The sequence below is a fragment of the Hakea prostrata genome, chromosome 5 (assembly GCF_041222555.1).
Source record: "Hakea prostrata isolate BN-2017 chromosome 5, UWA_Hpros_2, whole genome shotgun sequence".
NCBI classification, from domain to species: Eukaryota; Viridiplantae; Streptophyta; class Magnoliopsida; order Proteales; family Proteaceae; genus Hakea; species Hakea prostrata.
Genome location: NC_142604.1, coordinates 20115351 through 20140198, shown reverse-complemented (window position 1 = coordinate 20140198; position 24848 = coordinate 20115351). Strand labels below are relative to the sequence as shown.

The 24848-nt window shown below is 39.2% G+C and overlaps 1 non-coding gene and 1 pseudogene across 1 annotated transcript; both read right to left on the bottom strand.

Moving 5' to 3' along the window:
- Positions 1-5803: 5803 nt before the first annotated feature.
- Positions 5804-7457, bottom strand: LOC149015647 (pentatricopeptide repeat-containing protein At4g21065 pseudogene; annotated as a pseudogene).
- A 13407-nt stretch (positions 7458-20864) lies between these two features.
- On the bottom strand, positions 20865-20971 carry LOC149015646 (small nucleolar RNA R71). Its single transcript, XR_016173766.1, has one exon. It is a non-coding gene; the product is annotated as a small nucleolar RNA R71 (small nucleolar RNA).
- Between the last annotated feature and the right edge of the window lie 3877 nt (positions 20972-24848).

The following is a 24848-nucleotide window of genomic DNA, read 5'->3' as shown; positions in this document are numbered from 1 at the left end:
TCTTGCTATTGATAATATAAGTCTTCAAGAATAAAAGGAACCTTTGCTCTTGCTATTGATAATATAAGTCTTCAAGAATGATATATGTCACACCCCGCCCGCCGAGTCTCGGTTACCCACCCGACAACCCGTGGGTGCGATCCGTCACAAGATCCATGGTTTTAGTCTATCAATAATAATAAATACAAATATATGTAATCTAGAGCAAGAATAGTGCAATAATTAATAAAAAGGTTACAAGAGTCCAAAAACTCCAATAAACATCCAAGAATGAACGAAAAAGGGAAAATCAAGAATCAAAAGTAAAATCGAGTTCAGCGGAAGCAAAATAAATAAACTAAATAATCTTCTCATTGGTTTTCTTTTCTAAATCTAAAAACTAGTTTTCTAAATTAACAAGTAAAGATATCCTCCAATCTTTCTCCACACGATCATCAAAATACTGGGAATCTACCTCTGTCGGCCATCAATGGGTGCTAAAAGTGCACACAAACATCTTCAGGAGGCTCCATGCTCTGGAAGTCCATGTACCACTATCTGTCTCACATCAGCTTCATACGAGGAGGCTCTTTCATATGAATCATCTCCAACTTCCGACATTGTGTAACCATCTGTACATTTTATATAATACATACAATGAAAGGAATGAGTTCCAACGAACTCAGTAAGGAACAAGCAATTCTCATATATATGCCAATACAATCCACGAATGCACAGATGAAATGATATGGATGGTATGTAGAAATATGAATGCTACTAAGATCTAACTATGCAAGTCTCTAACAGCTGACATGCTTTAAGATATACACCAACCCTCCTTTGGGTAAGTCTCATCACTCTGATCCGGCAAGGACTGGTTATCTCTGTAGGGATCCTGGGCAATGGGGTAAGTCCACACCTGGCTCTCAAACCATGGTTGGGGTTAAGTCAACACTCTTTCACCACAACCATTGGCAATAAGTACTGGTGCATGTCGGGGTTTCTAACCCAATGCAAGTCATAATGTTAACATACTATATGGAGTCCAGATACTTCCCCTATGGCACCAACCAACTCGGTTTAGTATCCTTCGCAACCTAGGAGTGAGAATCCTCACGGACTGGCTACCGCTATTGGACTCCACTCCTTAACCCTATGGTCATCCACATATTATTGGGGCGGATGCTCTCATGACTCCACACGACACCCGGTCCGCTCCTTGGACGTCCATGAGCCCAACCCTAACATATGCAACCCTACCATTACATGACCAATAGTGGACCACTGAGTCTCCGCACGGACTGGTTACCGCTGTTGGATGAAACATAGTCACGTCACCATTGTCACGGGTCACCCGGCTTCAATTCCCTTGCCGAAAGGGTAATAACATGTGGGGTACCTAACCATGCAATTCTAGACTCTCCTAAGTATGTCATCCAGTAATCATGATAGTGGTGGAGACATCAGCAGGCATGTGTCCCATTCCACAGCCTTCTGATATCCCAAGCTAAGATATCCCAAAGGAATACCCCTTCCATCACAACTACATTACATCACTCTTTATCATACCATGAATAGTTGTGCAATATCATGAAAGATGAAGTACATCAAGGAATACCACAAACAACAAGTGTACAATAAGATTCACATGCTTTATACAATTACAACAAGTTACATGATCAAAGAATAGTAAATAGAACAACAGAATCATCATGTATATGTAATTGCATATAAATAAGAATGCATGTCCTTACCTGTAATTATGTAAAATTCCTCTAACTTGAATTCCAGAAACTATTATAAAACTTTCACTTGAAACAGAGAACACCTAGACATAGGGTTACAAGAATATATAAGAGTCAAGAGTCAAAACAAATCCAAAATCAAACTTACACAGACACTGGAAACCGGCCGGTCGCTTGAGCCGATCGCTTAGGTTGAGCGACCGCCACTAGTGACCGCCCCAAAAACAGAGAGTTTCAGATCCGAAACTCAGGCTTTTGATCATCCCTTTTCAATCCGAATTTCGAGTGATCATGGCCTAAGTCTCGAATCTAACACTCCTAAAGACAATAGGTGAAGGGAAAACTAACAATCATCATAAATGGATTACCCAAAAACTCTGGCCTTGACTGGATCTATCCATTAACAAATGCAGGGATTCGTTTATGGATAGGATCTCATCAAGAACATTGAAAAGGGAGTACAACAAATCAAATGGGTAACCACCAACAAAAAGGGGATGGGTACATATCAATTAGAGTTTAAAATGAAGAGAATTGCAGATGGAGATTCATTACCTTAATCAGAATCACCAAGAATAGAAGAGAAAAGGTTTCATATCATTAACAACACTTCAGACTTGAATCCCGCACGTTTCCACTGCCGCCTAATCGCCCAAAATAGCAATCCCGAACATAATAATGCGTTAATAGGGCGAGGGATGCTATTTATAATGAACAGGGGGCAAAACCCCGAAAACAGACCGGCCGGTCGCTCCAGGCGGTCGCTTGGTTCAATCGACCACCACTAGCATCCGCCCCCATGTATATTGCTATACAAGGGTGCTTTTCTCATGGGGTTGAAGACCAAGTACAACCTAACCCAAATGAAGACATGGGGGAGATCTTAGTCCGAAAAAATGAATCTCAATAGGTCAATAATAAAGGGGTTAGGGTTTCATCAAACATGGCTCTCATGGAAGGCTTAGGGGGAATCAAGATTCACCCTAGGGAAAGAGAAACAAAGAATGCACAATCTAAAAAGGTTTTGGGGAGTTTCCAATAGATAAAAGAACATTAGGGTTTCAGATATGGTTGCCTCTCATGAGAGTTGGTTACCTCTCATGAGAGTTACCCATAATTAACTCACAGAAAAACAACCCAAGATAGATAAAGGAATATCTCATTAGTATTTCAAAATAAAGAATGGAATTAGGAAGGGTCTACCAATGAGAGAAAATAAGGTTCTCAATTAAAGTGAAAGGAAAGAAATTCAAATCATACAATTAGGGATTTACTAACAAGAATCCGTGTATCCCACAGAAAGACTAAGGAGGATAAAGATTCCCCCTTAGGGCAAAGAATTTACAATCAAGAAAGGTTTTGGGGAGGGTCCAATGAATTAACAGAAATAAAAGGGTTCCTAATTGGTTACCCTCTCATGAGGGTTACCCAAGAATTTCCCCTCAAAATCTCACCCTTTTGGTTTCCAATGGTCCAAAGAATATCAGGGATCAACTCCTCAATCATGTGGACACAAGGGAAGGTCATGGTAATAGTATGAGACCTTCCCCACAATCATAAAGATAGGTAGAAAATTAGGGAAAGTGTCATCAAGATCATTGGTGGAGTCAAATTCAAGGATCATCGCCATATGGCTTCAAGAACATAGAGTGAATTGGGGAATTCACTCTAGGGCTAATGGAATTAGAGAAGAGGTCATTACAGTAGTGTAATACCCTTCTCATGATCAGAAGATCAGAATTAGAGAAGAAAGAATGAATTAAAGAAGAAACGAATTGAATACCAACCTCATAGAAGAGAAACCGATGAAGAAATTTGAACAAATGCTTGAGGATCTTCCTTGGCTTCAAAGGAGAGGTTCTAGGGCTTTTCCCACGTTCTCCCAAGGCTTAGAATAGATTGAGAGTGAAAAACATGTTGTTCCCCCTTTTAAATAGCACAAAGAGTTCAAGAATTACTAGGATTTCACCAAACTGACCAAACTGACCCTTGTTGGTTGATTGGTCGCCAAAGAGGAAGTTCAAAGGTCTTTCCCATGCCAGCAAGAGGTTTAGAAACATGGTATGATAGCTTACCACGAAATTAAAAGAAATAAAACTTTTAAAAACCTTCAAAACATAAAATTACCAAAATGCCACTGCCTGGACAGCTTATTCAAAACAAAGGATTTAATGGGCTTAACTTCAATATTTTTGGATGGGCTTCTTTCAACACATCATACTACTTACCTAGTATGGAGGGATGTCTTCAAAACAGGTCCAACTAAGCTTTAGGTCCATCAACCAAGTGCTTCTTCACAAATGAGTAGTTCAACTCCAAATCAAAAAAGCTTTCCATAAGGAAACACCATCATCAATATCCATGGGTTTTGGGTCAAACACCATATCTTCTACTGAGATGGCCCACAAGGACATCTTCCTTCATTTTGGGACATTGGATCAACCCTAAGGGAAAGGTCTGACATGGCTTCCTAAGATTTTAAAAGATAGTAAAACTGAAATCACGGTCAAACTTCAAAGTCAACATTAAACAAACCCTACTTCACCCAAAACAAATCGGGGCTTCGGGCTAGATTTGGGCTGGGTGTCACAATATAAGTCTTCAAGAATGATAGGAACATAAGTCTTCAAGAATAATAGGAATCTCTGTTCTTGCTATTGATAATATAAGTCTTCAAGAATAAAAGGAACCTCTGCTCTTGCTATTGATAATATAAGTCTTTAAGAATAAAAGGAACCTCTGCTCTTGCTATTGATAATATAAGTCTTTAAGCATAAAAGGAACCTCTGCTCTTGGTATTGATAATATATTTTTATATTTCATGGTTGCCTTAAACAGCTTCCATGCGAATCTTTGGTGGTCCTCCGCTATATAGAAAATTCCTTGGTCGAAGCCTTCATAGCCGAGATAAACCTTTTATGTGGCTGAGAGAAGTCTTTAGAGAAAGTTGCACAATGATCAATGCTTTAATGTTCAGCCTGTGAAAATTGAGTAGAGTGAAAGATCAAAGTTTGCCATAAAGTGCAAGATCAAATAATAAAATGATAATATGAAGTTTGCAATAATTGCAACTCCTCAAGAAATTTTAATTTATGTAGTATTTTTTTTTTTTTTTTTTTTTTTTTTTTTCTTTCAAGGAAGCTGAAGTGAGTAACCATCTGCAAGTAAAGAGCTGCACTCATCTGGAAATTTTGATATATTCTTCTTGATATTCCAAATTCATCTCTAGGTTATATATGACAAACACTCTTTATCAAATGTAGAATGAATCTTTGTAAATCGAAGATTTCAAATATTGTTAGAAAAAGAAATGATGACCAAGAAACTCTAATATACTTATCTTTTTTATTGCAGTAGATTTCTTGCTTCCATGATCTCTTTCTATACTCGAATTCTTCAAGAATCTTTGAAATGCTTCTTTGAGGAGTTGATACTTGAATAGAAGAGCTTCCGGAAAGTAAGAATATTGGGGATGCAGCATCGATTGCTGTTGCTGCTGCTTCTCAAGCTACCATCATCTGTGGCTGTTATGCTTTCGTTTCTAATTTCAAAGATATGAAAAATTAACCTTGAAGAAGAGAATGACTCAGATGAGAAAGTTATTCAGTTCTTCAATATGATTGTTGTTGGAGTTATTTCTCCATTAGCAGCATTTCTTGCTCTGAAATTCCCCATTCCTCATGCTAAGACGTAGTCGTTTTCCAATATTGGGTGAGAAGAAAAACCAGCAGGAGATCTGCTATGCCTGATCCATGGCAACTGAACTCTGACTAGACAGGCGAGAGGAATAAAGCAGCTTGGTAAAGTAGCTACGAAACTGGTCATCATAACACTTTTCGAGACAAGAAGATAGGACATCTTAGAATAGAACAAGAACAAAACAAGACTTCATGCATCCAACATACATTCCGAGCTCGGACTAATGTTTAACTGAAGTTGCTTCAATTGTTGCTGCAGCAATTTGGAAAGATATTGATGTAACAAAGGAATAATGCATGTTACCCATCCTCTATATAAGTATGAATAAGGGGGAAAGAATGCTCATGGGCTAATGCAAGATGATGCTGCCTCTAGAAATGTTAAGAGCAAATTCCCTTGCTGAAATGGTGGAAGCGGTTTCGATCCCTAATGATTATATCTCTGTCATAAACATTTGAGACAAGCTTCATGAAAGAATGACAATCTTGACAAATCCTAAGATTCTTCATGACCTTTATTGTCTTACCACTAGCATTAAGGAGCCCAAAAGCTACAGCTAGTTTCTCACTATGAAAATTAAGATTGTGTTCTTTCTCCTCTTCTTCAATGTCAAATAAAACATTAGATGTGTCAGGAACAAAACCCATGACCCTCAACTTTTCTATGATTGAACATAAGAATTCTCTTATCTCTGTAGATTGGGAGTGCAAATCATCCCCTGCAGCAAACTCATGAATCATCTGATCAACCTCAATCAAACTACAGCCAGCTTCCTTTTCAATCATTTGCACTTTCATTAAGTTCCTTACCCCTGCCTTTTCTGCCATTGACCATAACCACCATAGACATTTGATAGAAGCACATAGTCACCATCATGATCAGGATCAAGCACAGAGATCTGATCCTTTACCCTCTTCGTTAACTCCAGATTACCATGATAAGCACAAGCTCCAAGCAGAGTCCTCCATAGAACGGAATTTGGCCTAATTGGCATTTTCTCAAGGAACTTATAAGCCTCAGTCAGCATACCAGCACGGCCAAGTAGGTCAACCATACAACCATAGTGCTCGAGCATTGGCTCTATATCATATTTCTTTTTAATGCTTGAAAAAATTTGCCAACCAAGCTCCACAAGGCCCCATGACTACAAGCCAATAGAACTCCAATAAATGTGACACAATCTGGTTGTAACCCTGACTTCTTCATTTCATAGAACATTCTCACTGCTTCTCTACTCTGCCCATGAACATCAAGCCCATTAATCAATGCAGTCCATGTGTAAACATTTCTTCTCAGCATTTTATCAAACACTGACCGTGCCTCCTCAATGGATCCACATCTGGAGAACATGTCTATTAAAGAGGTACCCAACGGAACAGAAAGATCAAACCCATTTCTGTAGATAAAAACATAAAGCCATCTACCCAATTCCAAGAGCCCTAAACTGGAGACAATGGATATCAGAGTAACCATCGTAACCTTATCAGGTGTTATGCTCGTGGTAACCTGCATTTCTCGAAAAAAAGCTAAAGCCTTGAGTCCAAAACCATTGGTCTCAAAACAAGCGATCAGCGAAGACCAAGAAACCAAGTCTCTTTTGGGAATCTCAAACAACTTCAAAGCAATATCGACCAACCCACAACAACCGAACATATGAATCAAAGCGTTAGTCACGAAAATATCTGAATAAAGACCCAGCTTTAAAATAAGAACATGAAGTTCTTGGCCTCTCTGTGGGAGAACACAAGCCTTGAGAACAAACAGAAAGGTGAAGTGATCTGGGGAGACGCCATTCCTGCGCATTGTAGAGAAAAAGGAGAGGGCTTCCGGGGGAAAAGCTCGTGAGTGAGCCCTGATGAGGGTATTCCATGTGAAGGTGTCGGGGTTTGGTATGAAGCCAAAGACAGAGCATGCGTAAGCTAAGCTCTCCAGAACGAATGGAATGTAGGAGAGGAGAAGGTGACGGAGAGAGACAGGGTCTTCATGAAGGCCGGTTTTTATGAGGTGAGTGTGGAACTAGTAGACATTGTTCATGTGATCTCATGAGTCATAGGCTCATAGCGGTTCTTCTTCATTCGCTTTTTTTTTTTAATCTCAAAAGTTAGTTGAGGGTCATGAACTTGCAGAAAAGAGCGATGGAGATCTGGAAAATCAGCAATAGAGATCTCAGATCTGAAAGAAATGAGATACTTAGATCCAAGAGAATGGAGAACAGCACATGGAAAAGCAAGAAGGATTCATGATGAATGAAAGAGGTGCGGATTTGAAGAACCAAATCAGTAGATCCAACAGATCGAAGGTAAAGAACCAAATCCAAAACGCTGGTCATAGGATAAAAAGAAAAACTGCCGATCGAGACGCTAATCAAAATAACAACGATCATCTGAGATGCCAATCAGTTAGTCATCCCACTTGGTTTCGGTTACACAACACTTGAAGGTGAAAGAAGGATGTTTCTTGCTCCACCATTATTGTCATATGTGGCCGATCCATGTAATCGCTGCAACAAGAAAACTTTTATGTGGTGGCTTTACAACAGGTTTACCTTCATGTTAGATCTGGAAGAACGGTGACTGAGATCTCAGATCTGAAAACTAAGATACTTAGATCTAGAAGAACGGAAGAAGATGATGGATTTGTTTGATGAGAAGCTCTCGATTTCTTCTTCAAATTCACATAACCGAATCAGATCTAGCTTACAGTATATGAAACTTCATCGGAAAAAGAGCGTAAGATCTCGGATGCCTTTTCAAGATAGATCTTAGAAGAAAAACTTGATCGTTGAGCCAAAGATCTCCGAACAAAAAAGAGTAGAAGAACGATCATGCTCTTCCGGTAGTTAAGCCTATAGCTTCTTGCTCAGATTCCCACAGACGATGCCAAATGTTGGTGCTAAAATTGCCCAGTTGCTTTAAACCGTAATCCTTGCACCAATCCATTCAAATCTGGATCGATCAAAAATAAAATCCTATACTAATCTAGCAAGCAAAAAGTACGGGGTCGAACTATGGGGAACTGAAAGGCTAAGTTACTAAGATTGAATTTAACAAAACTAAATTTAAACTAAATCTATTAATTAATGCAAAAACTTAAACTATGAATATGTGAAGATCTTTGGGATCTCGAATCCCCAATGCTTTTCCCTAACCGATATAACTCTATACTTCAAAGTAAATTAGGGATGGTCTTCCTAGATATGCCCTATCTTCGCAAGACTATCGTCCTTTGCGGATGCTTGGCACGCTTAGTTCGCTGAGTTATAGAACATCTTTGGCCAAACTCAAACACAATCAACTAGAAGAGATAGAACAATCAAATTAATGAAATAAGCATATTTCATCTACATCCCAAAGAAAAGGAACTAGCTACTCATTACTACAAAGTTCATAAGAAAAATAAAGATGAAACATAGGGAGAGAGAGAGAGAGAGAGATGTGGTCTTCTTCTTCAGCAATGAGAGATGAGAGCCGCATTCGCCGTCCTCTTTTCTGTGGTTGGCTTCTCTTTTATGTCTCCCACACACAATGAATCCCTTATCTTTACCCGTTGATTTGACCTTTATTCTTTCGGGATTTGGAAAAACTCAAAACTGGAAAGTTGTAGATATTTTCAATATCGTTTCATAGCATCTTGAATCATCGAAGCTCATACAAGAGAGATATGCCCAAAATACTGAAGGTAGGTCTGTTTACCCGATTTTCAGATTTATTACCAGTTTTGTTCCTTAGACCTCCACCTATTTCCAGTTTGGCTAAGATCTCACTCTTTTCATGATTTCTTGAGCAGCAAGATTGAATGCCATGATTTAAAATCCACCAATATCTAATATATTTGCCAACTTTACTCCATATTATCTCTAATATCCAAAATCTCCTTATTCCTGAAAATACACAAAAATACTCAATTAGCTCTTTAATTAAATAAGTATGGGGAATTAAATCAAATAAATAATGGTAAATGCATGTTTATCGTGAGTTTTTTTAATTCCCATCCAACTGAATTTTTTACAACCCGTGGTATTATTCATCAACATAGTTGCATTGATACACCACATCAAAATGGGGTTGTTGAATGCAAACACCGCAACCTTCTTAATATGGCCCGTGCTCTATCCTTTCAAGCAAGTCTACCTCATAAGTTTTGGTGTCATTGTGATTTAACAGCCGCTTACCTAATTAACCATTTACCCACCCCGCTGCTATATGGTAAGCCACCACTTCAAGTTTTATTTGTTAGGATCCCTTCGTATTCTCATCTTCGAACTTTTGGATGCCTTTGTTTTGGTCATAACCATTCATCCATTAGTCATATAATTTGATCCCCGAGCATCGTATTTTTATTGGGTATCCATATGCACAAAAAGGGAATAAGATTTATGATTTACAAACACATAAGGTTTACTTTAGTTGTGATATCACATTTGTTGAAGATTCTTTTCCTTTTTCAAAATTGTCATCTTTATTATTGCCTATTTCACCCATTGCTGCTTTAATTATTAATAGTTTACCCATCTTGTCAAATCTACCCATATCAACCGCACCCTCTCTCCAACTGGTTGAAGAACCTTCTTCACCCAACTTCCCCTCCACCACCATCTCCCGACCATCTCGGGTTCATCGACTGCCACCCCATCTTAAAGACTATCATTGTTACGCCATGGGTGCCCAAGCTCCTCCTTCCTGCATAGGTACTCTCACTCCTACTAATTGGTTTTTATCCTATTATAGATTATCCTCACCCCATTTCAAGAATCTCAAGGCCCTAAATGCTATAACTGATCCTACAAGCTTTGCTAAGGCTATTGTTTCACCTAATTGGAAGGAGGCAATGGATAGTGAAATTGTAGCTCTTGAACTTAACAAGACTTGGTCTCTTGTACCTTTTCTCCCACACAAGAAACCCATAGGTTGTAAATGGGCTTACAAAATCAAATGGCATTCAGATGAGTCAATTGAACGTTATAAAGTGCGTTTGGTGGCAAAGGGTTATACTCAAATTGAAGGGGTTGATTTCCATGAGACATTTGCCCCCATTGCTAAGTTGGTTAATGTCAGAACTGTAACAACCCCCGTATTTCTAACCCGAGATCCGTATTGCAGGTCCGAGAACCTGAAGGTCTAGTTGGGTAAGTTTGTGGAGTGTTCGGATAGAAGTCCGTGATCCATACCCTGAACCCATGGATCTGGATCCCCTGTCTGAAGAGCCTGCCTTGCTTGGTAGTTGGTCTTCTGGAAGTCAAGTGATGTCGGAAGATGTCCAGAATGAAGGTAAGATCTCCCCCATCTCTTCTTTAGGGCTAGGTTGTACATGGTTATCAACCCCCTAGCAAAAGCACCCTTGTATGGCAAATTACATGGGGGCGGTTGCTAGTGGCAGTCGATTAAACCAAGCGACCACCTGGAGTGACCGCCGGGTCAGTTTTCGGGGTTTTGCCCTATTTTTCCCCCTGACTTCTATAAAAGGTAACCCTCGTCCAACTTACAAATATTTTATTCCTGGTTACCGTTTTTGGAGGTCAAACGGCTGCGGAGAAGTGCCGAAAGTGGATCTGAAGTGCTGGTAGTGATCTGGAGATCAGTCCTTCCCTTTTTTTGGTGTTCTGAAGTAAGCTAATGGATTTACCCTTCATCCTTTATCTCCTTTGTCTTTAAATTCCGTGTTAACCCATCCCCTCATCATTGTGGTTACCCTTTTGATTCAATTGTGACTCTCTTTCCAATCTTCTTGAGGTGATTTATCCGAAAACGAAACCCTGCTTTCGTGAAAAGGATAATCCAGTCAAGGGGAGAGTTCTGGGTAATCCAATGATGGTAATTGTTAGGATTCCTTCACCCTTTGGCTATAGGAGTGTTAGATTCGAGATTTAGGTCATGATCACTCGAAATCCGGATTGAAAACGGGTGATCAGAAGCCTGAGTTTCGGATTGAAACTCTCTGTTTTTAGGGCGGTCACTAGTGGCGGTCACTCAACCTAAGCGACCGGCTGGTAAACAGTGACCAAATGACTTTTGGTCTTGATCCACCTTGATTCAATTAACTTTATATTATTGTAACCCTGTGTTTAGGTATACTCTGTCTAAAAGAAAGTCTTGTAATAGTTTACGAATCTCTTTTTACGGACAGTTTACTTGTATGCAGGTAAGGACATTCAATCCTATCTTATGAATAGACTTGAACATGCTAGTCTAGTGTCTGTTAGCATTAGCCTTTCTTTATATATGCTGATGTAGTCATGTCTTATATATAAATCTTGTTATATTACTATTGTTTGTCTTGTTTACATATATACTTTGTTGGTTATGATTGTAATATACTGATGATGCATAGTGTGAGGTCCTGATGGATGAGGTATTCCTTTGGGATATCTTAGCTTGGGATATCAGAAGGCTGTGGAATGGGACACATGCCTGCTGATGTCTCTAGCACTGTTATGATTGTTGGATGACATTCTTAGGTAGAGTCTAGAATTGCATGGCTAGGTACCCCACATGCTACTACCCTTTCGGTAGGGGGATTGAAACCGAATGACCCGTGATGACAGTGATGTGATGTTGGTCCACTGTTAGTCATATAAATGGTAGTGTTGCATATGTTAGGGTTGGGCTCATGGACGTCCAAGGAACGGACCGGGAGTCGTGAGGAGTCATGAGAGTTTCCGCCCCAATAATATGTGGATGACCATAGGGTTAAGGAGTGGAGTCCAACAGTGGTAGCCTGTCCGTGAGGATTCTCATTCCTAGGTTGCGAAGGATACTGAACCGAGTTGGTTGGCGCCATAGGGGATGTATTTGGACTTCATGTAGACATGTTACCTGTATGACCTTGCATTGGATTAGAAACCCCGACATGCGCCAGTACTCATTACCAATGGTCGTGGTGAGAGAATGTTGACTTAACCCCAGCCATGGTTTGAGAGCCAAGTGTGGACCTTCCATTTTGCCCAGGATCCCTACAGAGGTAACCAGTCCTTGCCGGATCAGAGTGACTCGACTTACCCAGAGGAGGGCTGGTGTATATCTTAAAGCATGTCAGTTGATAGAGATTTGCATAGTTAGAATCTTAGAATCATTCTTACTTTGCACTCATTCATATCATTTATGCATTTATGATTTGTTGGATAATTGATGGGAATTGTAATTGTTCTTACTGAGTTCTCTAGAACTCACTCCTTTATTTTGTATATGTTTATTAGCCTGCACAGATGAAGGAATTGTACCGGAAGATGGACTGGTTTCCTATGAAGGAACCATCCTGTATGAAGAGGATGTGGCACCGGCAGTGGGAAATGGAGATAGCTTGTGCGGGAGCTCCTGCGGGTACATGGAGTGCGCTTATCGCACCTATTGATGGTCAGAGACAAAAAGTGGTTAGATAGTTCGCTCAGCGAATGGAGAAGAACTGGAGGACACCCTATCTTGAAATTCATGAAAAACACTATTTAGCCTTAGAAAAGGAAACTGGAAAGAAACTGATATAATTCTTTTGATTGCTTCCATTGAACTCATATTCGTTTTATTCATTATTCTTTCATTTATTATTGTTATTGGAGTATTTGGACTCCTGTAATTATTTAATTCATTTATTGAACATTTATTGCTCTTGATTGTCTATATTTGTATTTATTATTTTTGATAGACTAAAATCGTGGACCCTGTGACGGATCACTCCCACGGGTTGTCGGGCGGGTAACCGAGACCGGAAGGTGGGGTGTGATAGAGTGGTATCAGAGCCAAGTTTTTACGAAGTCAATAATACTTAATACAAGTGTTAGATGAGCAATCTGAGTCATAGATCCAGAACTGACTCAAAAGAACTAGAGTGAATAATAGAACATCTTTCATTAGAAACAAACTAAGATAGTTAGTGAATCTTTCTTTTGCATAACTTACTATAAGTCAAGTGAAATATATTCTCACATATTAATTATCAAGAAAGTGCATAAGAGACAATAATACAAATGCAACAAACATAACTGTACTTCATTAATGAATTAATGCTTTACATAATTTGGAGCGTACTCTACACTTTACAAAATGATAGGGAATGAACATGTGCTGAATAAAAACTACAATAAACATATCTAAACCCTAAAGTCAATACTGAATCAAAATGGATCAAGGTCTAAGTCTATCTACTACTGTGGTGGAGGTGGTGGTGCTAGTCTCATCTAGCGGAGCATGTCAAGGCACTCTGCTATCTGGCCCCTCATCTCTACCTACCCCTGCTCGAACTAGTCCATCCTAGTGAACAGACCTCTAGCCCAAGGTGGTGCGACCTCCAAAGTATCCTGAGCCCCGAATGTGCCTCTTGTCTCGAACTGAGAAGGTGGTGGCGAGTCTGCATGATCATCATCATCAGCCTCTACATCCATGTCCTCCGGCTCGACTGGCATCTCTGGTGAGTTTGGTCCGCCCAGTAAGTGCATCTGAGCTACCAATCTGTGACCTATCGTGCCACCATGCCCAACCGGAATAGCCTCCTCCCCCTCTAGTTCCACCCCAAAGTGCTCGAAGATCTGTGTCAGAAGTCGCCCGTATCCAAGGTTCGCTCCCCTCGGATAAGCCACTCGATAGATCATGGCATTCTGGATTATGTAAGCCAAGTCTATCTGGATAGCGGGTGTACATAGAGAAGGTCATCATAGCCTGCATGAGTGAAATCTCACTCTGATGACCTGCCTTAGGCAGCAGGTTCCGTGCTATGATCCTGCATGAGGGAAGCAGCTCGGTCACTGACTGTACCCCGCTGCACTCATGCATGCAAATGCCGGAGTAAATGAGAGCTCTCTCCTCCCAGTGGATGACATCATCTGACTCAGCCCCCGGCTCGAACCATCTCCTATCGCTGTGGATGTATGGCATGTCTAGGATGTGAGCCAGCTCCTTTGTGGTGAAGCGAATGTCTGTAGTCTTCACCCGGCTCTCTATCACCAGCCTAGTGTCATGATCTCCATCCCTCTCTGTGTGAAAGGTCAGGTTGTTGTAGAATAACCTGACTAGCTTTGGATAGGCATCCTCATTCAAGAACAAGGTACCTCTCCAGCCCACAGCCTCGAATATACTCTTGATCTGGAACTGTTGGACCTTTGAAGTCACTACCGGTCGACCATACTCGATCGGACACTGACTGAAGTGGCCGAAAGTACAGCTCCTGTGCCTCTTGTGATCTGAAGTAGTCTGGATGGACTGGGTCATGTGCGTCACCTACACCTGGACCACGACCTCGGCCGTGAATCGGTACTCTCCTACCTCCGCGGGCAACCATCTAGTGAGAAAATCTATTTTTAGGCGAAAAATGATGCAAAATGAGAGCCATGAGATGTCCAGTAATTACCTGTTAGTGTAAAAATGCATAGTGAACAGTAGATCTATGTCTAGACATGTTATGGGAAGTAAAAGAAACATTTTGCATCAAAGAAAAACCTAGAAATAGTTACACATTGTAGTTTCTTACATGCAAACCATGGAAATAAAGGGTTTTGTGAGAAGATTACTTGTGTAGCGTGTAGACGTCGCGTGGGAAGTAGATCCGAAGCCAACGGAGTCTCCAAAATGCTTTCCTAACCCTTAGCATGAAATCCCCAGAGCCCTAGTACTGTTTTGAGTGGTGTAGAAGTCCAAATGAAGCCCAAAACCGTATTTGAAGCGTTGTTGTCGCGCGTATTTTGGGGCGGTCGCTACTGGCAATCGATTGATTTAAGCGACCGGCTCAAGCAACCAGCCTAGTTATTGTTGCACAGATTTTTGGATTTTGGCTCTGTTTTGATTCTTTTGGACTTTGTGCTTGTTGTTGCTTCTATTTGTGAATGTTGACCATGTTGAGGAGTTACTTTGACTTGAGGAATTTTTTCCGGACTTGATCTTATAGTGTTGCTAATTTCTAGAATTCTTTTTGTAGAATGGTTCAATTAAGGAATCGTGCTGTTAATGGTCAAGGTGGGGAAGAAGATGGAGAAGGTTAGAATCGTGTTGAGATACCTGTCGTAAACACTGGAACTGAGCCTCCCCGAGTGGAAATTCCTCCTACTGGCGAAAATCCTCCGCGTGCACCGCAAGTAGTCTCTATTCAGGATGTGATGAACATTCTGGGAAACATGATGCATCAGCAGCAGAATCAATTTACTACAATGATGCAAGGTTTCGCGACTACTCAGCAGAATGCCCAAGCAGCTCTTAACCCTAATGGAGCTGGTACTTCTGCAGCTGGTACTTTTGTGGACGGTTTTGCCCCTAGTCCGCATGCAAGGTTGAGGAGCATTTCTTGAAGCTTTAGATCCCTGCTTTTACTGGTATTTCGTCGGATGCATTGTTCCCTAACAAGTGGATCCGAGAGATGGAAAAAGCTTTTCGCAACCTCTGTTGCAGTGAAGCTCAGAAGATTCTATGTGCAGAACAGAGACGACGAAAGATGAAGTCGATGCATGGTGGAATGCTACCAGACCTATTTTGGAAGCTTCGCACCCGGTTCTTAATTGGGAAATTTTCAAGGATGCATTTTGCAAGAATTATTTTCCGAGTCTTGTGAGAGATGCTAAAGAAGCTGAGTTTATGGCACTCACACAAGGACCTAGTACTGTTCTGGAGTACCAAAATTTTTTGAATAATTGTTCTACTTTGCCCCTGCTGCTTTCAAAGGTGATCGTGGGAAGGCAAAGAAATTCTTCAAAGGTTTGAGGCCGTCACTGAAGACTTACCTGGCGATTCATCCGATTGTGGATTATGCTGATGGTATAGAATGCGAAGAAGGTAGAAGATAATGAGAATAGGAATCATTTGGTTGACCGTAACCGGAGATTCTCTAGGCCTGCTCCTTATTTTGCCCCTTCGTTTCAGCCTAGAGGAGCTAGTTCCAGTTTTAGCTCTACCTTGAGCTATGGTTCTAGCAGTGCACCGGTGCATCCTGTTGTAGGTAGTCAGGGTACTGGACCGATCTATGCTAACCCTCGTCCAGTGGTTAATAACCAGAGACCTGCGTATCCTCCTTCAGCAGCTCCTATGAGTGGTAGGGATTTGATCTGTTTCAACTATTGAAAGCCGGGTCATTATTCTTGTAACTGCACTTAGAAGCCGAATTCTCAGGTGCCAGCTTTGAAGTTTGCTTCGAATGTTCCCTCTGGGAAAGTGTTCAGTGTGGTTGGTTCAGAATCTTAGACAGATCATGATGTTGTGACAGGTATTATTTCAGTATCATCTACCTCTGCTTTCATATTATTTGATACTGGTGCATCTCATTTATTCATAGCATCTTCTTTTGTGAGTCGTATTCCTGTTACACTTGCAAAGTTAGAAAGATGACTAGTTATTAGTACTCCTACCAGATATGTTGTTAGATTAGATGAAGTGGTTGAATCTTGTTCAGTTGTTATTGCTGATAGAACCCTAGAAGCCCGTTTGATCAAGTTTGATATGTCTGATTTTGATGTGATACTTGGAATGGATTGGTTATCTAAGTATGGCGCAGTTATCCTTTGTTCTGAAAGGAAGGTATTGTTTCATCCTAAGGATGATAGTCCGTTTGTGTATCAAGGTAGTCAAGAGAAGTTGAGTAAGAAGATAGTGGCTGCAACTGTGAAAGTCAGGCAGTGGACCAAGGATGTTGGACTTCTTTCCTCTTCTATGGATGTCTTAGAAGGTGTGAAACAATGTTTGATATTGAAGTTGCCAGGGACTTTCCTGATGTTTTCCCTGATGATTTGTCTGGTTTGCCTCCAGAGAGGGAGTTAGAGTTTTCAATTGATCTAATTCCTAGAGCAGCCCCTGTGTCGAAAGCTCCGTATCGGATGGCTCTGACTGAGTTGAAGGAACTTGAGACTCAATTAAATGATTTGTCAAGCAAAGGGTTTATCCAACCCAGTGTTTAGGCTTGGGGAGCCCCGGTGTTGTTTGTGAAGAAGAAGGACGGTAGTATGCGAATGTGCATAGACTATCGGGAATTGAACAAGTTGACGATTAAAAATAAATATCCTCTTCCTAGGATCGACGACTTGTTTGATCAGTTGAAAGGTGCCTTTGTGTTCTCGAAGATCGATCTGAGATCTGGGTATCATCAGTTAAGAGTAAAGTCTAGTGATGTCTGTAGGACTGCATTTAGGACTAGATATGGGCATTATGAATTCCGAGTTATGCCTTTTGGTTACTAATGCTCCGATAGCATTCATGGATCTAATGAACCGAGTATTTCAGAATGTCTTGGATAAGTTTATCATTGTATTTATTGATGAGATTCTGAATTATTCGAAGAGCGAAGAAGAACATGTTGTGCATTTGAGTTTTGCTCTGCAGTGTTTGAGAGAGAAGAAATTGTTTGCCAAGTTCAGTAAATGTGACTTTTGGTTACCTAAAGTTATGTTCTTAGGTCACATTGTTTCTGCTGACGGTATTAAGGTTGACCCTGCAAAGGTTCAAGTTGTTGCCGATTGGGACCGACCTAAGTCGGTCACTGAGATTCGAAGTTTTCTTGGTATGGCGGGATATTATAGGCGCTTCATTGAGAATTTCTCTAGACTCTCAGCACCTATGATGAAGCTTACCAGAAAAGGAATCAAGTTTGAGTGGAATGAAGCCTGTGAAAAGAGTTTCCAAGAACTCAAGAAAAGGTTGACTAACGCTCCTGTGTTGACAATACCAGATGACTCTGGAGGTTTGACAGTGTATACCGATGCCTCTAAAGTTGGTTTGGGTTGCGTTCTGATGCAGCATGGGAAGGTTGTAGCTTATGCTTCTAAGCAGTTGAAGATCCTACTCATGACTTGGAATTGATAGCTGTGGTTTTTGCTCTGAAGATCTGGCGTCACTATCTTTATGGTGAAAAGATATAGATTTTCACTGACCACAAGAGTCTCAAGTATTTCTTTACTTAAAGGAGTTGAATATGAGACAAAGAAGATGGCTAGAACTGGTGAAGCACTATGATTGCGATATTCAATATCATCCAGGAAAGGCTAATGTGGTTGCTGATGCTTTGAGTAGAAAGAGTAATCGAGGAAGTGTGGTTCTGACATTTCTCAGTAAGTCCTTATTGTTCTCCATTGTTAGATTTAGACTTAAGATTTTGTCAGAAGGTTCCGGTGCTATTTTGGCAGCTGTGTTAGTTCAACCGAGTTTGAGGGACCGAATTGTTGCTCTGCAGTCGACTGATCCGGAGTTGAAGAAGAAGATTGACCTGATCACTTCAAAGACTAAGGATGTGGAAGATTTCTCCCTAGCCTTTGATGGTGCTCTTGTTTTTAGAGAAAGAGTTTGTGTTCCTGCTGTTAAAGACCTCAGAAATGAAATCTTGACTGATGCTCATTAGTCCATCTTTACTCTTCATCCCGGAAGTGTGAAGATGTACCATGATATGAAAGGGTATTTTTGGTGGTCTGGCATGAAGAATGATGTAGAAGACTTCATTGCTAAGTGTGGAACTTGTCAATGTGTGAAAGTTGTCCGGCAGCCTTCGTCTGGCCAAAATTTATCTATGTTTGTAGTGAGTACTTGGACTCCATCAACAACATGGATTTGCTTGGAGCAATTAGCCGGGTTTGAAGGTTGATCAAAGAAGAGAAAAAGAGAAGAAATAATTCTATTTAGAGAAGGAAAAAGGAAGAATCCCATTTTCGGGTGTGCCTTGTCTAGTTTCAATCAAGTCCTTCATCGGATGGTCATCCGTCATCCAATCGAGCTGATTTTTGGACAGGAGCTTCATGACACTTGATCTTCAATTCCAACAATGAGATTATGCATTTGATTTTCTAAATAAATGTGATTTGTATGCCACTTAGACAAATGAATTTCCTGGTTTAGTTAGATTAGAAACTTAGAGTTTGTTTCAAGCTATATTAAAAATCATATTTCATGTAATCTAGGAAATCACTCTATAAAAGGGGTGCATACTCCAGCAAGAGAGGAATTTTTTTCTTCTTTTGTTTTGTTGTTGTTTTGTTGTTGTTGTTGTTGTTGTTGGAGGAGTGTAGAGGACGAATTTGGAGAGGAGGAGCTGCTTTGGGACAAATTTTGGAGTTGTTGGAGTTTCTACTTCTTCAACCTTAAGAGTGGTGGTTCCCTTAATTTTTCTTCTTCTATACTATTCTAAGTTTCTTTTGTTAGGGTTATATGGATCCTAATATGAGATAGTTATTGATTTTATTCCCCTTTCATATAATTCAATTCTCCCTCTTGTTTTCTTCAAATCTGTTCATAAATCTGGTGGTGTGTTTTCGATCATGTAACAATGAGGAAGGCATGCTAGACTAAGGATTAAAGAATGAAAAATTACATCTAGAGCGTAACAGGTAGATGGCTTGTTCGACTTATTTATGAGTTTCTTGTGTTTAATGTGATATATTAAATTGATCCTCTAAGCGTAACTAGTAGGAGGTTTAATATGTTAGGGATCCTTAGGCATAACAGATGAGGTAATCTAGCTTAAGGAATCTCGAATCCCTAGTAATTTCATTCATTGAATTTGATTTGTGTTAGCAATTTAGTTATTTCATTCATATTTTAATACTTTAGCTAATCCTTCATTATTCTTTTAGTTAGATAATTATAGGTGCTCACAAAGCTAGTACGTAATTTTTACTCTTTTCGATCCTCGCGGGAACGATATCCCTATTACCTTTTTCTTACTTGGGCAATCTCATGCACTTGCGAGTACGGACACAACAAGTTTTTTGCACCATTGCCAAGGATCAACGAGGGTTAAAATTGTTATTTTCTGAAATTGCACTTCGTTAATCTAGTTATTAATTCTTAAAAAAAATATGTAGTTTTTTCGTTTTTATGTTTTTTTTCCTTTCTTTCATTTTGCTGCTACTGTGTGGGTTTGATTATTTTTTGGACTTTTTAGTTTTGATTTTTTTTTTCCTTGTGTTAGTCATAGTTTGGTTTGTCTTAATATAATTATTCAGATTTTGCTTTGTTCTAATTTGGTTCCCTTTGATGTGTTTAATTCGTAGTTTACTGTTATTTTTCAGGTATAGGTAGGGCATGACTCAAAGATCTTGAAATTGTTCTCGAAGAACCTACTTTAGAAGAAGAAATGGGAGATCAAAACACCTTGAACAATGACTTTACAGATTAAGGACTGCAAAACCTAGCACCAGCAGAACCTTGGAGGATTTTGAGAGACTACACAGACCCTCCTATTAGAGCCCCAATGTAAAGCATTAGAAAGCCTGCAATTAAAGCAAACAAACTTTGAATTGAAACTTGCTTCTATTTAGATGCTTCAAAATACAACACAATTTTATGGATTGGCCAGTGAAAACCCTAATCCACACCTAGAGACATTCCTAGAAATTTGTGATACTGTCTAGTACAATAAAGTTAGTGAAGACGCCATCTGTCTAAGACTTTTCCCTTTCTCTCATGGCTGCAATCATTACCTTCATATTCAATCAGGACTTGGGAGTTTTAAGTTCAATTTTTTTTTTTTTAAATAAGTTATGTTAAATTTGCTAAATTGCGTAATGACATTATTACTTTTGTGTAGGAAGAAGAAGAGTTGTTACATGAGGCATGGGAGCATTTTAAAGAGTACTTGCAAAAATGCCCACAACATGGTCTTCCCCAATGGATGATCATTCAAACTTCTACAATGGGTTGAATGCACAACTCAAATCCATCCTGGATGCAGCTGTAGGTGGATCAATCTATAACAGGGAAGTTGATGAGGTCTATGAGTTGATGGATGAGATGGAAACTAATTCCTACCAACGGCCATCAGATAGGCAATCAAAGAGTAAAGTTGCAGGGTGTATTAATTAGTTGATGCCATGGCTGTGATAGAAGATAAGCTTGATGCAAAACTAGAAAATCTTGAAAGAAGAGTTGATAATTTAATTGTCTCTAAGATTCAAGGAGATTTCTTATGTTATGAGTAGTGCTGGCCATGATTTTGATATATACACTGTTGGAAAGTCCAATTTTGTTTTTAATAATTTTTCCAAGAATCCTCAAGGTAACCTCTACAACAATACTTACAATCCATGGTGGAGGAACCACCCAATTTTCTCATGGAAAAAGCAAGGGCAACAAAGACCAGAACAAATGGCCCACCACCTAATAGTCATTTGGAAGAGATGATGATACAGATGGAAATAACTTTTATTGAGTTTATGAAGAGCGTGAATGTGCGCTTACAAAATCAGGAGACATCTATACATAATTTAGAGAAGCAAATAGGTCAACTCTCCAAACAGATTTTTGAACACCAATATGGAGGTCTGCCAAGCAACACTAAACCAGACCTAGTGGAGAGAGTACAAGCTATGACATTGAAAAGTGATAGAAAAATAAAATGTAATGGTGGAGGAGATTGAAAAGAAGCAGTCAGATATACAGGATAACTCCAAACCTCTTTATTTAGATGCTTCACCCCCCCCCCCCATCTAATATTTTTTCTATTCCTTTTCCTGAAAGGCTTGTTAAAAAGAAAGAGGACCAGCAATTTTTAGATGTCTTCAAGAAACTTAGAATTAACATTCCTTTTGCAAATGCAGTCTCCCAAATACAGAGCTATGCAAATTTCGTAAAAGAGATCATTACAAATAATAGGAGACTTGAAGATTATGAAACTATCAAGTTGAATGAGGAGTGCTCAACGATCATTCAAGATTAGCACCCACAGAAAATGAAAGATCCAGGGAGTTTTACTCTACCTTGCCAAATTGGTGATCTTTTATTTAATAAGACTTTGTGTGATTTAGGAGTTGTTATTAATTTAATGCCTTATTCATTGCAAGAAAATTTGGGGATTGGGAAGGTCAAACCAACTACAGTATCTCTCCAATTGGCAAACCGATACATCAAGTACCCATGTAGAATTTTAGAAAATGTGCTAGTGAAAGTTAATAAATATATTTTTCCCATTGATTTTGTGGTAGTTGAGATTGAAGATGAGTATGAGTTCCTATTATCTTGGGAAGACCCTTTTTAGCCACAAGAGCTTTGATTGATGTACAACAGGGGAAATTGACACTTAGAATAGGAGATGAAAGTGCCACATTTAATGTTTTTAAGACTATGCCACACCCTAATGTGTACATGGACTGTTTTATAGTGGAGGTTACTAAATCCCTAACACGAGCACTGATAGACCATGATCAATTGGAGATGGTAAGTGGATATGGATTAGAAGAGGCGCAAACAAAGTTGCAAGAGTTAAATTCAGTTAAGCCCTTTACTAGGTAGCTTGCTCCTCGCTTGTCTGAATTAATGAAGGGTCTAAACCCAAGCCTTCTATTGAGGACCATGGCTAGTAACTTAATCACTACTTTGGATGTGGCTTTGACCCCCAAAAGTAACTCTTATCTTTGACCTGAAGTTGGGGTAGTTCGGCTATGAACTATAATGCAAGCACTGTTTGTTTCTTTTTCTATAATTTTTTAGGGGAATGAAGAGAAGCGAGTGGATTTGGACTACATCACTTTGAAGGTTATAAATTAGGGGAGTCTCCACCACCTTCCTTGGCATCTTATTACCTTTCTTTCCCATTGCATGCATTTCCAATTTTATTTTTTCGTTGCATTGAAAACAATGCTCATCTTAAAGTTGGGGGTGGATGGCCAGGATTACTATTTGAGATTAGAATCAATTTTTTTTTTCAAAACCAGAATTTGTTTGTTCAGAAGTATAATTTTTCAAATCTTTTCAAAAAAAATTTGTGGTGGTTGGAGCTACTTGTCTAGTTAGTAGAGTAAAATAGAAGGAAGTGATGACATGTTAATCTCTAATCTTGTATAGTATTTCATGTTCTAGTTGTGTTTCTCTATAATTCTTGAATGGTATGAACTTGGATAAACATCAAATGAGTATATGGACCACTTTAACCAATACTATGTGACCCACCCTTAGAGCACAAAACATTGCTATTGAGCCACTGTACTTAGGGACATCCGAATGAAATATGCAATTCTTTTTGTTCATTCAACATATTAGAATCCACTAGGAATTCCTCTTGAGACAAAATTCACAAGAAAACCACTAATTTAGGGATATGATAGAGGCCATTCGTATTTCACTTAAAATTTTGAGAAAAAAAAAATATTGTCTTATATCTAGTTCCACCCCTACCATACTTCACTTCATCTATTATTTCATGGAGATGTACATGGTATATTTATTAGTATCTTATTGGCGATTCTCCAAAGTTGTGATCCCTTGAATAGACCGAAGGTGATATGGATTGTTAAAAGCATGGTGAGGGTTAAAAGCATTGTGAGTAGATCTTTCTTGCAATCCCAAGTTCTCGTAGTTAATGCTACTGAGTGAGCCTTTTGGATTCTCACTCGGTTAACATTGCCCAATTGGGGCTTAGGGAAAAAGGCCTCCACAATACTTGGATAGATAGTTATTTGAAAGTCATGTTACAGGTGTAGGATATACATTGGGCGGCTTGTTGCGAGAGGTGTTATCACCTTGAGAATGAAAAGAGAAAAGCTATGTTTGAAATTTTATATATATATATATATATATATATATATATATATATATATATATATATATAAAATAAAATAAAAAGAAAGAAAAGGCATTGACTTGGGGAATACCTAGATTATGGTTACTCTTGATCTTCATATATGTATTTCATCATCGTCTTTATATTTGTATTTCATCTATCTAGTCCCTATCTGCATTACTTCCACTTTCACAAGTCCTCTTGACCTGGGATAAGTAATTACTTTTCATTGGTGGAGAGAGGGATGATAGGTTGGACATATGAGAATTGATCTTGAACTATGAAGTAGTAGGTTGAATTTGGGATCTCAAATGTGCACGGACTTGATTGGTTAAGGTCTACACACACACATGGGTCCAAGTTTGGATTTTGTGACCTATATAATCATCTCTTATGCAGCCTATTTTATACCCTTTTTAAATTATGGTTGAACTTGACTAAGATGGAACATTGAATTAAGATAATGATTTATCTGATCTTGATATTTGCTTGAGGATTAGCAAACTTAAGTTGGGGATAATTTGATAAGTTTATTTTTTGCATATTATTTTGAGTAATTAATTGGATACATTTTCATGTATTCTCACTCATTTTGCATCATTCTACCCTAATATCGCATGTAAATGAGCATAAGATGCACTCTCCCCAAGTTTAAGTAATTTTGGCAATTTATATTTATTCGGGTAATACTAATTCAAATTTATCTATGTTTGTAGTGAGTACTTGGACTCCTTCAACAACAAGGATTTTCTTGGAGCAATTAGTGGAGTTTGAAGGTTGATCAAAGAAGGGAACAAGAGAAGAAAGAATCCTATTTTTAGAGAAGGAAAAATGAAGAATCCCGTTTTTGGGTGTGCTTTGTACAGTTTCACTCAAGTCCTTCATCGGATCATCATCTGGCATCCGATCTAGCTGATTTTTGGACAGGAGCTTCATGACTTCTTGATCTTCAAATCCAATGGTGAAATTGTGTATTTGAGTTCT